General features: G+C 37.8%; 1 protein-coding gene across 1 annotated transcript in view; it reads left to right on the top strand.

The window, feature by feature from the left end:
- Positions 1-14,771, top strand: part of EEA1 (early endosome antigen 1) — a 406,236-nt gene that overhangs the window by 276,066 nt on the left and 115,399 nt on the right. The gene's annotated exons all lie outside the window — the stretch shown is intronic.

Here is a 14,771-nt window from a genome sequence, read left to right as displayed (position 1 = left end):
TTGGAGTTTAGCAAATGGAAGTCCCAGATTAAAATATTTTCCCTCATTTGTGTTTGTATTAGTCAAAACCTAGTAATTCTGGTCTTTCGATTTGATGAAATTTGAGAAGTCCCATATGAATAATGTTTTAGAGGAAATCCTTATTTACTTATTTATTTATTTTGTGAGAATGGATACCTCACAAGGCAGATTAGATATTTTTTCAAACTAAGTCATTCAACATACTTGTTATTTACATGTGTTCTGCTTGTTTTTCCTTTAGAAACTGGAAAGTTAGTAACCATAATCTCTATTCGTTCAACATGTAGAAGATATTTAAGTTAAAAAAAACTGGCAAAGGCAAAAATGTTCTTACTCAGTTCTACTAGTTAATTAGTCAATGGGATTTGGACCAGAAAACTCTGCAAAGAAAAGCAATTTTTATTTGAAGCTAAATATTGCCCAGCTGCCTGAAAGCTCTACCTGTGTACTAGATGCACTATCTTAACACAGTAAGCTTTTGTGAAATAAAAATGTAGCAACAGGTGTCCTTGCACATGCATTATGTTTTCTGGTTTTTATTCCAACAGATTTCATTATTATCATGCTTACCAGTATAAAGATATATTATATTTTGTGTCTTACCATGTTCTGAACTGATGTTAAACACGACACTTGAAAGCTCTGCTGAGATCTGTGTTTATATCATTTGAAGACACATGCTTTTAAGCACCTACCTAAACACTTCTAAAACTATCTAATCCATGACTTTTACATTTAGGTGTTCCATTTTATAATAAATTTTATCATTGCATCCTTCAGGAGCTGCCTTTGGTTATCCTGATTACATGTCTATAATGATCAGAGACATTATCTTCTGATTCTAAAGTAACAAAGAGGAAGAAAAAAAAAGGAGGAAAATAATGACCAGATATAATGCTGAAGGCACAATAATTGAAAGGAAGAGCAGTATTCTTCATATATTGCAAAGGAAATGGGGGCTGTGCAGTTTAAAGGAGAGGTTACAGGGTCTATTGCACAAGAAAATTTCAATTCAGGGCCAGCAGTGGCCACCTGCAGTAGGGAAGATGCTGGTGAAGAAGGGGAAACAAGAAGTATAATGCATGGATAATAGACCTCATAAAGAGAAGATTCAATAAAGCAGCAGCTGGAGAGACATTCTAGCGCTACAGCAGGCTTTGTTAGGTGTGTGCTGCTGTTTGCTGCTGCTCTCGTCATTCCTATTGAAAAAAAAATCAACAAGGGAGTAGGTTGTACTTAGAAAAATTAGATTGTGTTTTGCCCTTATTATAGGAAATGTGCTCTTTGTGTTCAGTAGATAATAACTGAAAAATCTATTTGTTATTATGGAGGGTTGTGTATATTTGGTGTTATGGGGGTTTGTGTGTAGTTGCTTTCATAAAACAAATCTCCAATGAGTCTTTCTTATAGAGATTTCACTGAAATAATTGTCTGGTTTTATCTAAGGGAAATTTCTGGATTTATACCCACAAAGAATATTCAGGGGCAGACACAAACTTCTCCAGTCCAAAACAAAGATTTGCAATGTGTTCATAATGACTGATTTACAGGAGCTGGATATAGACAAGCACAAAAATATTTATAGGTGAATGATTTATCCTGGATATTATTGACACTAGAGAACAGCAGACAAATGGCAGTATGTGAAAATCTGTGAAGATCTAGTCATCACTAAAGAGTTCACTGCTGATTAGTGAATGCACGTGGATCGTTCTTAAAATGAAGCATATAAAGCATTTCAAAATTCAAATCTTCAAAACTTTAGCAAATGTGAATAAAGCTCCACTGAAATGGATGGGGAGTTGCACATGCACATATCTGGGAGGGGGGAAGATTTCTGAGCGTGTTTGGCATAACTACTGAAAGCACAGGGGTGAATGTGCACCAAGATGTGGGAATAAATGGGAGAAGACATTGAACCGCAGTGTCTACTTTGGTCCTTACCCGGGATCCCTGTCAGCCATCCTCTACCCCACAGGCTTCAGCACCCGGGCATACACCAGATGACCCTCTGTAAGCTCTGGTTGACCTCAAGGCAGAATATTTTAAATTGATGAACTTCATGCTTCTTCATATACATTTATCACCTTGTATACTTACAAGCCTATTTCAATGATCTGGTATCCAAAACCTAACCAGCTAACCAGCCCCTCTAAACAAACAAGGGAGCTTTGTATCTTAAGGTAAAAGTGAAAAGATAAATTATTCTCTAGGATGACAAGGAAGAAATGAGTCATAAAATATTTCCATCAAGAAGTTGTTGACAGTTTGAAGATGGCAAATAATTCAATGACTAAGTGAGAAGTCTGTTGTATTTCTTTGTTGTGTATTATCTGGGAAGTGTGATTTTTATTTATATAATTTCTGAGTAACAGAAGAGGAGAAAGGATAACTATTAGAAAGAAAGGATAACTAACACATTAGAAGGGTCTCCCAGACTGCAAAGTGAAAGAGGTAATCGCAGATAGAGGTTGCTAATGAAGGAAATGAGAATGCTCACAGGGCAGGAAGATGAAAAAGAATGGAAATTTATGTCATTGTATGAACAAATGCTTCTATTGCTTTTGTTTTAAGTGTGACTCTAGGGTAATCAATCACAGTAAGATTGTCACCCATGCAAGTTTGAGTGTAAGATGTGACAACTCCTTTATATTTGGAGAAGGATTGAATACAGGGAAAATGCCCTCCATATGTAACTTGAAGAGGAGAAAAGTGTTTACAAATTGAATCCAAAGTACATCATATGATTTTTATTTTATTTTATTTTTTGAACAACATTGATTTTGTTTGTCTATATGCATGGATAATAGACAAAATATTGTAGCAATGAGAGTCCAACAAATTAGACGCATCATCACAACTCTGTAGAGATTGATGACTCTATGGCAAGATTCCACCAGTAATGTAGAGTGACAACATTTTTGACAGGCTGGAGATTATATTTACCATGACACTTCTATACATAGCACATACGACAACCCCCTTGTGACATCCTTTTCCCCCACCCCCTTTTTTTTTTTTTTTTTTGATTTTGTTTGGTTTAGTTTTCAAGCAAGCAACAACAAATATGGTCTTCGCTTCATCCAGACGTCTGATATTAGAACAAGGTTTTAGCTTGGACCATTACAAAATGTTTTGCTCAGCTGTGACTAATATTTGGTCAGGGAAATTCTTCAGGGAAGTTTCTACATGGAACTGACACATCATGTAGATGACTCAGTTATTAAAATGTCAGTCTTCCTTTTCAGTGAACAACATGGTACTATGGATACCAAATGGTATCCATATTAGATTATCCCAAAATGGGAGGTATTAGAAAGATCTTCATTTAGAGCAGAGGTGCTAGCTCTAGCTAAAGTGAAATCTGAGGCAACAAATTTCTTTTGAGGTTGCCAGCATTTATTCATAACATAGGTATGCCTGTTTTTAGATGTTACTCCTTTGTTTCTTTGTGTACAGAGACCTAATCTTCTCTTTTCTTAGTGGCATCCACAGATACAAAATACAGCAACATTATTTTTTGCAGTTTGCAAAGTTTTTTGTTTAACTTGGGCTTAAGTTGTGGATATCAGTTTCGAAGATATCAGTTTTGAAGTTAAAGATCAATTTATTTTATATTTTATTTTATTTATTTTATTTTTATTTTATTTTATTTTATTTTTTAATTTGAGACAATCATTAATAGTGGCTGATCATGAACTCTCTCATTTTACCCATATTTTTAGAACTATTATTATTATTATTATGCTGGATATGCATTGAAGCTTTCCCTATAAGTTAAGCATAACAATAACAGGAATAATCTTCTGGCTTAATGCAGCATAAAAATTATTAAGATGTTACTGAACCTTCTAATTTAAAACTTTCTCCTGCAACTTGTCCTCCAGTAAATAGTTTCATTACCCTCAATTTCTTTTGGAAATTGGAGACGACATGTTACTAAGAGACTGCAAAGCTTGATTCAGTGTATATTTTGCAACTAAAATACAAAGGTCTTAACAATATTACACAGTTTAGACACAGCAATAACACAAAAGGTGACTTTAATTCTCAAAATGAGTGCTGCATTACTAATCATTCAAAAGAGCACATTTTCAGAAAATAACATTTTCCAAAAATCAAGATCAATTAAGATATCTCAAATAGGGCTTTCAGAATCCTTGGTTTATTAAATTCAAGATATGTTGTTCCCAATGTTCTAAATACTTTCTGCTCTGCTATTTTAAGTGTCTGATTGACCTTGTCACTCAGTGTTCTGCTTTATCAACTTAGTAATATCTGTACTAAAGCTGTTAGAGTATTTTAAAAACAGTATCTTTGGGTTTTGGGTTTTGGGTAATATTGATCCTTACAAATCTCAAATCATGGCAAGATATACTTTTGGTGGATGCTTCTTTTTAGGTTTCCCTTTGTCTGTCCAGTAGAAAGCTAAAATGTTCCTGATTTGTTTTCCTGTGTAGTACATGTTAGCATAATATGAAACGGAGTAAAACAAAGAGAGAGAAAATCCTCAATGTATTTAATTCCAGCAATTTCTCTAACAGAACAAGAATTCAGTATTCATAAACATTCAGGTAAATCTTTCTTTTTTCTTGCTCCAGCCAACTAAGATTGGCTTGGATCTCCAAGCCCTGAAACTCGCCTCTTCCTGCCCTAAAGAGATGCAGGCATCATCCAGGGTAAACACAAAACTCCAGGGACTATGTGGGAAGGAAGAAGTTTCTTTCACTCCAGGTTGTTTTTCACATATAAGACTTCTGCTCCTTTCCCAGATGGCCTAAATAAATCCCTAATTCTGAAGGATCCTAAGTGATAATAACTAGAACAGTGAAAAAGTGTGTAATAATAGGCAATAAACATATTGCCTAAAACTTCTGTTGAATGTGTCACTTAAGAGAGAGAAAAAAAAATAAAATAAAAAAAAGCAATCCAGCAAGCTCTGGTAATTTCTTTTTTAGTGAAAAAAAATGCACCAGGAAGACTAACATCACATTCCCTTAGGTATGAATAGTGCTAGAATAAAGTCTGAGAGCTCTTCTCTCCTACAGTCAAACACAGCTGCATAAGCTAGAAAAACGCAGTTAAAGTGCAGGCTATAAGACAAGACATACAAATAATCACACTTTTCGTTCCAAAATCCCCTCTCCTCTACATTAAAGGTCAAGCAGAACAGCTCATCTATCTCCTGGTGTTCATGGCTAAGGACATGCATGGTAATCTTCCCCAACACCAAGCAGTGTTCCTTAAAACAAATCATTCATCCTTAAGCACTGAGGCCTTATAGAGCAGCTGCTTCATAAATTCACCAGAGGAAGATGATTAAGTCCTTCTATGGCCACTGTATGATGCACAGACCTCTTGGTGCTCACTCTCTGTGCTGTTCTCAGTTCGAGGTGTCAGTGACTAGAAGTCTCTGTGAGATGCAGTTCAACACTGGTGTGCCACAGGAGTTAGCCTTACTATCATCAAAAAAGTGCAAAAAGAACTAGGGGCCTTTTGGGATGCCATAAGGCCTCTACTCTGGTGCAAAATTGAGTTTTTTTCATTGTGCTTACTTTTGTACCCTCTCAGATTTGTCACCTTCTTATCTTTCTCTCCAGTCCTCATTTTCTGCCCCTTAGTCCTGCTTGTTTTGCTGCCTCAGTCCTGTGCTAGTGATCCTTCCTCCCTTTGTTTTAGCTCCATTCCCCCTTACTACTGAGGGATGCCTCACAATTGATATTGTAACAAGATTAGTAATGCTTCTGAGACCGAACAGTGTGCCACATTTGGCTGATTCAGACCTTTCCCTTCTTTCTGTGTATAACATCAGAACAAACAGTACAGAGAAGGCTCCAATGATAGTAGTGCAATAACCCACTGCCATATAGGGTGGAAAGTCTCTTTTCAAAGAATGATGTTATTTTCCTGTATTATTGGTTTTGGTGCTCCTTTCCCCATTATACTCTGCCGCAAGACACAGATGCAGATGTGCCCTATGTTCCGGAGAGGACAGCTGGTTACTGTCTAGGTGGACTTAAAAATTATCCCCACATGCCATTCCATCATCTTTGCAATGTTGCATGCAGGATATATATTCTGTGCACCCAGAAGTGGCAGTAGTGGCATGATTTCTTTGGTGTTCTGTAGCAGCTGTGTCAGGCAGCCAGGCTTTGCAAGGATGTCCCTTGAAAATGAGCTCTTCAGGTCTCCATCATAATTAAAATCCCTGAGGAGTAAATACAATCAAGCTCATTTCTTCAGCCAAAGACATGAAAGCTGAAAAGGCTGACAGTACAACTTCCTACTGAACCCAAGTGAAGCAGAAACTGTACTTAAGAATAACAATTAAAAAAATACATATATGTAAAAGGAAAAAGGGACTAAGTGAAGCTGAAACCATAGTAGTGACAAGACAGATTGCCATTTTGGAGGAGAGTAACAGCTTTTCTATTGCATCTGTGCATGATCTCACTCCTACATCTAAGGAGCTCATTATACCCTTTCGTAAAATGAATGCCCTGGAAAGGAGTGATGTGCAGCCGAACTTAAGACAAGTTCCGTCATCTCTTCTCCCCTGCTTTGAGCTCTCTGAAACATCACACTGTTCTGCAGCTGCTGTGCAGCATCCTAGTTTTTCAAGTTCCCCTCAGAAGTAAGTGCAGAAAAGAACTTTTTCACTTCCAGGTTTGAATAAAGTACAAATTCCTAAGAGTAACGCAAATATATTTGACTCATTGAACAAAAATAATGTATGTAGGCAAACCTCAATATAGAATAATAAGCAAAACTGACCTATGATGTATTTTTGCCATACCCTACCATTGAATTTTTTGGGGTGACTTCAATTGCTTTTTATCAACAGCATTTATAAATTTGACATACATATATATATAATAAGAAACGGTTTTGTTAAAAATACTTTCCCAAATCACATATCATACTGTAAGATTTTAGTTAATAACAACACATCTAGAGCAATCTGTTTGGTGTGAGAGGGGAAAAAAAGGATAGACTATACTTGAAAGTTACCCATGGCTTATGTTTCAATAACATCTGTAACTTTAACTGCCTCAGTTTCTGGGATCCAAATGGAGGCACTTGTCAAGAGAGCTCAATATGTCTGAAAATGCAGAGAGCTTACTCTGGAAGCAGTGGCTCAACTGTTGCCAAAATGATTATGAGTATTATTATTATTATTATTTTATTTTATTTTATTTTGTGGAGGCATTGTGGTATAAGTAACATATAACTGTGTTCTTTAAAAATATATGTACTTGGTATGTGCCTTTACATGTGCATGCATCACTCTGCTGCCACTTGAGATTAGCTTCAATTATTTACAGCTGATGCTCCCACTTAAGGGGTAAGCTCTACAAACAAACAAGTGTGCTTTTCCTCTTTAATATTCTGTATGGGATAAAGATTAAATTAACACTACCCACCACAAGTGTTAATGGTTATCTTGACTCTCTTCAGTGCTGTTTTAGCATTCTCAGATAAAATAAGCTTGGGTATAGGACTGGTATGGAAAGGAGAACAAATTTACCCCAATCTGTGGGAGAATTCCATGGTTCCCTGATTTTATTTTGTTTATCCACCCTATTTATTGAGCTTTATCACATCTGTGGGATTTCTGGCACTTTGCTGCTTTTCTGTACGTATCATTTTTGCAATAAGGCATCTTGCCTATTTTCCAGAAAACATTTTTATGTTGTCCATCTCATTAAAGAGAAGGTTTATTTTCCCATTAACTCCTAAAGAAGGCAGAACTAATCAGCTGTGGAGTTTTAGCCCACTGATCAATGCTATCTGTAAATTGTGGTGGAAGGCTAATTCCTTATTTCTGCACTACAGAACCATAGGAAATAATGCAGTTCAAGACCAAGGACATATCCTATGCAAGCAGACAGACTCCAGCCAGCATAAACTGTAAGTGCAAAGTTAACACTTGGCTCTTTGAAATGAGCTCTGACCTGACAACTGCAATAAGCTTCTCAGAACTGGGTCAGAGAGAGTGGAGGGGTCACAAAATTAATTAATGTTCTTCTGAAGCAACATGATTTTGTTACTGTTGTGCGTGCAGCCATTTCTCCCTGCTTCTGCTCTGAACTAATTTACACAGAAAAGTTATGTGAAATACATCTCTGTACTGATCCTGCAAAAAGCACAGGAATGTTTTAAAAGTATATAAAATCACTGCTGGTACAACCACGAGTAAGTCTTTTTAGCTTTTTTTTTTTTTCTGCAGATAAAGATTTTTCTGTTTTATCAGAAGAGATGGACAGCATCTCTGTCTCTTTTGAAAATAAGGCATATGTCTAAAATATTGGCTCTTCGGCCATAGCTCTCACAGCTGTGATTTTGGTGCTAACAATTAAATGACTACATGGCTGACTACAACCTGCTGGATGATGCCTCTCTGAGTCTAAGTGGAATGGTCTCACAGTAAGCTGTAAAGTGTTAAGACAAAGGGCTGACCTTAATGCAAACACAGTTACCTCTCCCTTCTTCCTCCTCCTCCCTGATCATCGAATGGAGCAGCTGTAAAGTGCATTCTTCTGATTCTTTTCATCCAACTGCCTTGTACTGGCAGCCTGTTTACTGTCCAGCCTTCGAGTACAAAGGAACTTGTATTGCTCTGTGTCTGGGCAGGTGGTGCCTCCTGTGATGAGAACAGTCCTCAGACTGGCTGCATTGAGGCTGGAAGTGTGATACCAGCAGTGTGTTTAAGCACAACTCTCCTACGGGGTGAATCACCATCAGTCTTTGTAGAATTTGTAGAAGCAAGTCATGGAGGCTAGTGAAAGGCTCTTATGGCTTTCTGATTGAATAAAGCCTCTTTTGGAAACTAATGTATATGTGTATATATATATTTAACATTCCTCAGGAGGAATCTAAACTGGCAAACACTCCACACCAATAAAATGTTGCAAAGTATCTCTTGAGTATGCACTTCTTGCTCCAAGGTCTTCAGGGTTTGTTGATTTACAGTAGAAGAAGGAGTAAAACTGGGTGACTTTAGCAACCCTGTGAGAAATCCAAATTTCTTTCTGCTGTGGAATTTTCCATGAAAAGCTATTTAAGCCACCCGTGTTGGGAAGGAGATAAATCAATGCTGATGGGACTGAAAGGAAACCAGGAAGAAACAGGGTGCAGACGTGTGATCTGGATGCAGGTGGTGATTGCATGGAGGAGGAGGAGGATGCCTCTGCACAATGAATAGCACAGGGAAAACTATCTGGAAACATCCCTGTCTTCTGTGTCTTGGCCCCGTGGAAATTTCCTAAGGATTTAGGGCGAGTTTGGAGCTGAAGGTTGTGGGTGGCTTTGGGACCTGCCTTCCTGAACGTCAGCTGAGCAGGGAGGGTTTGGCGACGGCAGCTAGCTCAGCATCCGGGTGGCTAGATGAAGCCTGGCAGCTGCTCCGCAGTCCTTCCTCTCATGGCAAATGCATCTTCCTGTTTGCTTATGCTCACTTGAGACCAGATGACAGGGTTTTATGCATTTGTTGACTTTTATGCTATTTGCGTGAACACATGCTAGCCCGCAACACACTGTGACTAATGGACAAGGTATGTGATGTTCGTAACTGGGTGTTTGCACAAGGCTGCTGCCTGCAGGACTGTAGCACGGGGAACTGAGAAGAGGCCTTGTTTGGGTGCCTGATGTGCTGAACCCACACTTCAGTGCCTGGGCTACTATGGCCCAGTTTTTGATGCTGAACCAAACCAGTGCTATGGACTGGTGTGTGCACAGGCCGGCCTGCCTGTACACTTGGCCAGCGTACATCTGTGTGCAACTTGCATTTACACAGAAATACATGACCACAGAAGTTTTCAGAGTGTTTCACCCCTCTCTGCCTGCTGCTGTGGGAAAAAGTATTTGTGAACATCTGTGGGAGCAGAAAGTAAATAAAAGCGTTCAGGTGTGCAGGTGGCTGATGTGCATCTTCAGCTGCTCCTTACTGTAAATCTTCACTTTTCTCCATGAATTTAGCAGTGTTGTGTCTGGGATGGTGTAATATAGCTTGTCACCTTTTGTGATCAACTAGTTTTAAACAAGAAATAATTTGTGTTCCGAAAATGTTTTAGTTAATACTTTTTAATTATTTGTTTGGCAAATACCTTTATTCCCAGGGCCCTGTTAGCTAATGAATAATCAGTCTAACAACTGCTTCCCTCTTGTTATTTTAAGAAATGCTTTTAGATGTCCTATCCACTTGCAGTTGTTAGCCACAAATATTTCCTTTAAAGGTTTGAATAGAAGATGTGCCTTAACTTTCCTTTCCAAACTGAAGTGTTTTAAATGCACTTGCATTCTTTCATTTACTATCTAAGTAGTTGCTCTCTATCACTAGATAAAGCTGGCTGCTTCAGCACACTTGAATCTTACTACAGCTTTGTGGGCCAAAACTTTCTGTCTAAAACATTTCCCTCCCCTTCCCCTCATTCCCCTCTCCCCCCCTTTTTCCCCTTTTCCCCTTCCCTCAGAGTTCACAGCTTAAATGATGGAATTATCTGAAACTCTGCCAGTAGCTGTGTCCTCCTGCTTGTTAGCTAGGGTCAGACTGTCTCCATTCAAGACAGACAAATCCTGCACTGTCCGGCTAAAAAAAAAAAAAAGGGCAGAATTCCTTGACTGTCCCTATCTCCCATCATGTAAGGCAATAGAAGGCTATAAGCTTAATATCTAAATGAAAGGGATTTATTTTGTGTATGGTCAGCTGAAGCATTATTGACTTAGGTGACAGTTCCCCTAATTATGGTTTTGTAAGTAGGCATGTAGCGGTTGGCTATTGTTTACCTGGAATAAAACCAGTTGGATTCATGATTGTGACAATACCTGGGGATTAAACTGATGTCCCGCAGTTTTAGCATCTGTGCTCTGAAAAGAGATGTGGGAGCATATACTCTAAATGTTAATCTTTTCCCATTGCTTGATTATCCAAGCGATATCTCCCCTCTGTAATCACCTTTGGAAACAACAATAATAAATCTCACTTGCTTGATTATTTGATGGGGTCTAGTAAATATTTGAACAAAATAATATGATGCATCTACAAACAATTGAAAAAGCAAGAGTTCAGACAACCTTGTCTTCCAGAAGTGATAGCAGCTAAACTCTTCCTCCTGTGCCTCTTCACCTTTGATTGACCCAGTTTCCATCTGTGTACAACCTTTTTGCTGTGTCCTGACATAAACAATGCCTTGCTGACGGTGCAAAATTTGGATTTTGTGAAGCTTTGTCTGCCTGACCTGATGGGCGCTATGTCTGTGCTATCTCCTTTGTCAGATGTTAGGCTACTTAATGCTGTTTCCCTGGTCTAGAAGCCTGTCTGCTGAGAACTGTTTCTCCTTAAAAATCCAAATGCACTGGGAAAACAATTTATCATCGTATTTATTTTTTCTATAACCATGAACAAACTTTGATAGTCTTGCAAGCTCCAGAGCTCTGATACTTCAATTGCCACTTTGTTGCTTTTGCAAATGGAGGCAAAAACTTCATGCTCATTTAGCAGAGGAAACTTACTGCAAGGGCTGTACTTAGTCCAATACAGGTACGTCAGAGGTGAGTCTGCAAGGAGAACAACTGTATTTTCCCTTTACTTACTGGTGTAATCTATTCTGTGCAATGAGTAATTTTCTGACAGTCCTTAGAAGTCCCGTTGAAAGAAGATGTAAGATGCCAATCAGTTAAGAAGAGCAAAATTTAGTTCATATCTTGCGTACGTAAGACAATTTCATACATTTTAAAAATGTTTTCTATATAATTCATTATATAATCCAAATAATGGCAATGTTATTATATTCTGATACATTGTAAGATTAATATGTTAACAAATGAAAAATATTTTTCTGTTTTAAAAAATAATGATGGACAAAAAGGACTGTGGTATGCAAGTACAAACTCATATTTATGTGTTATTTGGGGTTACCTCATTGTCCCCTCAGCAGATGTGAAACAAAAATGCAGGATTAAAGGTGGAATTGGACTAATATCAGCACCAGAACAAAATGGTTGAGAATAAAGTTTACCATGATGAACACAATATTTAATAGTTCTAATTTAGCTGCAAAAGTCACTTTTAATCTGTCCTGTACCAGGAAAAGAAAGGAAGGAAAATATGTCTCAAGCAAGAAGCAGTATGCTGGGTTTAAATGCTCTGTGCTTGGAGACTGACTCTGGGTCAGTTTTTGGAGTGTTGGACTCATCATTTTTCAAAATCACCAGATTTTCCTTACACTGTAAAAACACATTTTCCCATTGTTTTGTTAGAACTCACAAGAAGCACAGCTAAAATCAAATGTGGTATCTTTGAAAGAGGTAGATAGGCCTTGTAGCACACCTAGTCCAAATGTTGATCATGGGAGAAATTCCTAACTGGGAATGATTTTGGTTTTATTATGAAACCCTTTGAACTGTCTTACAACTCCATTTGGGTAATTTCTGTTAGGCTGAAATTATGCAACAAGATTTTCTTGCTGAAGATAATTATTTATTCTTACTATGTCAAAAAAATGGACAGAGTAACACACGTGCTAACAGCACATTTCATTACTAGTACATAGACTAAACTGCTGTTCACAGCTAAGTGTTCTCCATTACTCTTTGGAATCTCCTGTCCAGTAGTACATGACCACTGACATAAAACACAGCAAACCTTCTGGACATAAACTAAAGTTGAAATGAACTCCCCCTGAACCAGTGTTTACTAGATCTGGCCATAGTATACATGTTTCTGTGTGTGGGCAGGAGGGAGCGTCAGTCAGTTGGTCAGTCTGTCTTCTTCTTGGCTGCACGTTTTGAGTAAGCTCAATATAGAAATCTGTCTTGAAACATTAACTTATGTTCTGATTCAAAAGCAAAAAATAAATGTGCTGCTCTCCTTCACGAATGTGCTTACAGTTGGGTAAACCTGTACACTTTCCAGAAACAAAAACCTGCAAAACAACTTTCTAATTATTACTAAAAAAAATTAGTCAACTGAAAATTCATTTTCTTTTGTAACTGAGCTTGGTTTTGAAATCATTTACAAAGCAATGGTTAAAGTCCTACTAGACAGGTTATAGAGCTCTGCACTATTAAATATACTTATTTTAAACTGGGTTAGTCTGTCCTTCGGGGCAATGCCACAATAGTGAAGGTAGTGCCAAAAAATCACAAGCTTGCAGAATATTTACTTGGAAATAAGGAGTGTATTGAAAGCCAGTGTCAGCGGTTTCAAGATCCTGCCTCCTCCAACCCCATGATTCCAGGCAGTGGGAAGCACACCTGGACAGGTTTCCAAAGGCTTAATGTAAGCAGCATTATGCAGGGGGTGGGAAGGGCTCAACTTCATGTGGCTGCACAGTTCAAAAAGTGCTTAATGCTTTTTTTTTTTTTTTTTTTTTTTTTTTTTTTTTTTTTAAAGGGTTTAATTTTGTGTGAACAGGCAATCGGATGCATCATAGGAACAGCTTGTTTCCTTTTAGTGGAATGACATGGCACAGCAGTTCCCAAGCTCTAATATGTTGATTAGGGTTGTGTGTAAACTACAATCAGGTGATAGCTGAACTGGTTTGAAAATATAAAATCAGAAGAGGAATCCTTTTAAAATGCATGATTAAGAAAGCTGGTATAACCAGGTGTATGAGCTTCAAGTGCAGTGTGTGCTAGGAATGATCTGAGTGCTGCTGATAAATGTGAGACTGCAGTAAAGGAGCTGTGTTGGTGCTTCCCTCCCTGGCTGTACAGTGCTGAGCACTGCACATTACAAATAATAGATCTTTCTACAGAGAGTTAACTTATTCCTTAATCACCATGAGGGCTGTGGTTGTGCATTTGAATCCCAGCTCAAGCATTTGCAGCTGCTCTGACATGTACTTTCTTTGTGCCCTTGGAAGCCAGCCACCCCCTCCCCAAAGAGCAGCCCTTATTTTTTTTAATTTTCATGCCTTCCCTGTGCTTGGACTTTGAGGGGAAAGTTTCACTGTAGTTTAAGAAAAATCACTGCATTCAACTTGAGATAGACATTCCAGTTTAGAGAACACACTTTTTAACAAGAACACATGAACACTAGAAAATCTGCTGGTATTCTGTAAAGTTTGCTTCTGTGTGTGAATGCATGTATGTGTGTGTACTTTATTTCAAGAAAATATACTGTGATCTAGAAAACTGAAAGGATCACTTGAAATGTGTCTCCATGTTAGCAGCACTTGTTTTTATTTCATTTTTAGCTTAGGAATATGAATTTTTAAGAATATATACAGGAAAGCAAACGACTACATCAGCCTTCTTTCTTTAATAAAGTGAGAGTTATTTCCACCTCCTCCATGAAACATGTCTGTGCTAGTGTGCAGCTGGCTGACATTTGTGCTTATCTATGCTGTTGTCATTTTTGATTGTTAGATTAAACTTTGGAAAAGGCAGGGGAGAGCATTTTTGTGTGCCATTTATACAGGTCAAAAATGATTTCCTCTATGCAGTGAATGTAAGAGAGAGAAAGAAAACAAACAAACAAACAAAAAAAAACAGCCAAGTATTTCTTTTTAGTAAATGTTGAATAAATGTCCAAATTGCTGTGAATCTAGTATCTCAAATACTCTGCAAAATAATAACGTCATGGAAACAGACAAACTTTATTTTTGAATAAAGTTTCATCTTGCATACCTCTCTTTTATTTTGGAATCACATAACTTCTGGTGGAAAAAATAAAATAAAATCCATGTAAATAGGGAGAGAGCTTGTTCTCTGTTCTTACTATCGTCTCTGACAACACCAAGGTTAAG

Source organism: Aythya ferina (assembly GCF_964211825.1).
Source record: "Aythya ferina genome assembly, chromosome: 1".
Classification (NCBI taxonomy): Eukaryota; Metazoa; Chordata; class Aves; order Anseriformes; family Anatidae; genus Aythya; species Aythya ferina.
This window is presented reverse-complemented; position numbering and strand designations above follow the sequence as displayed.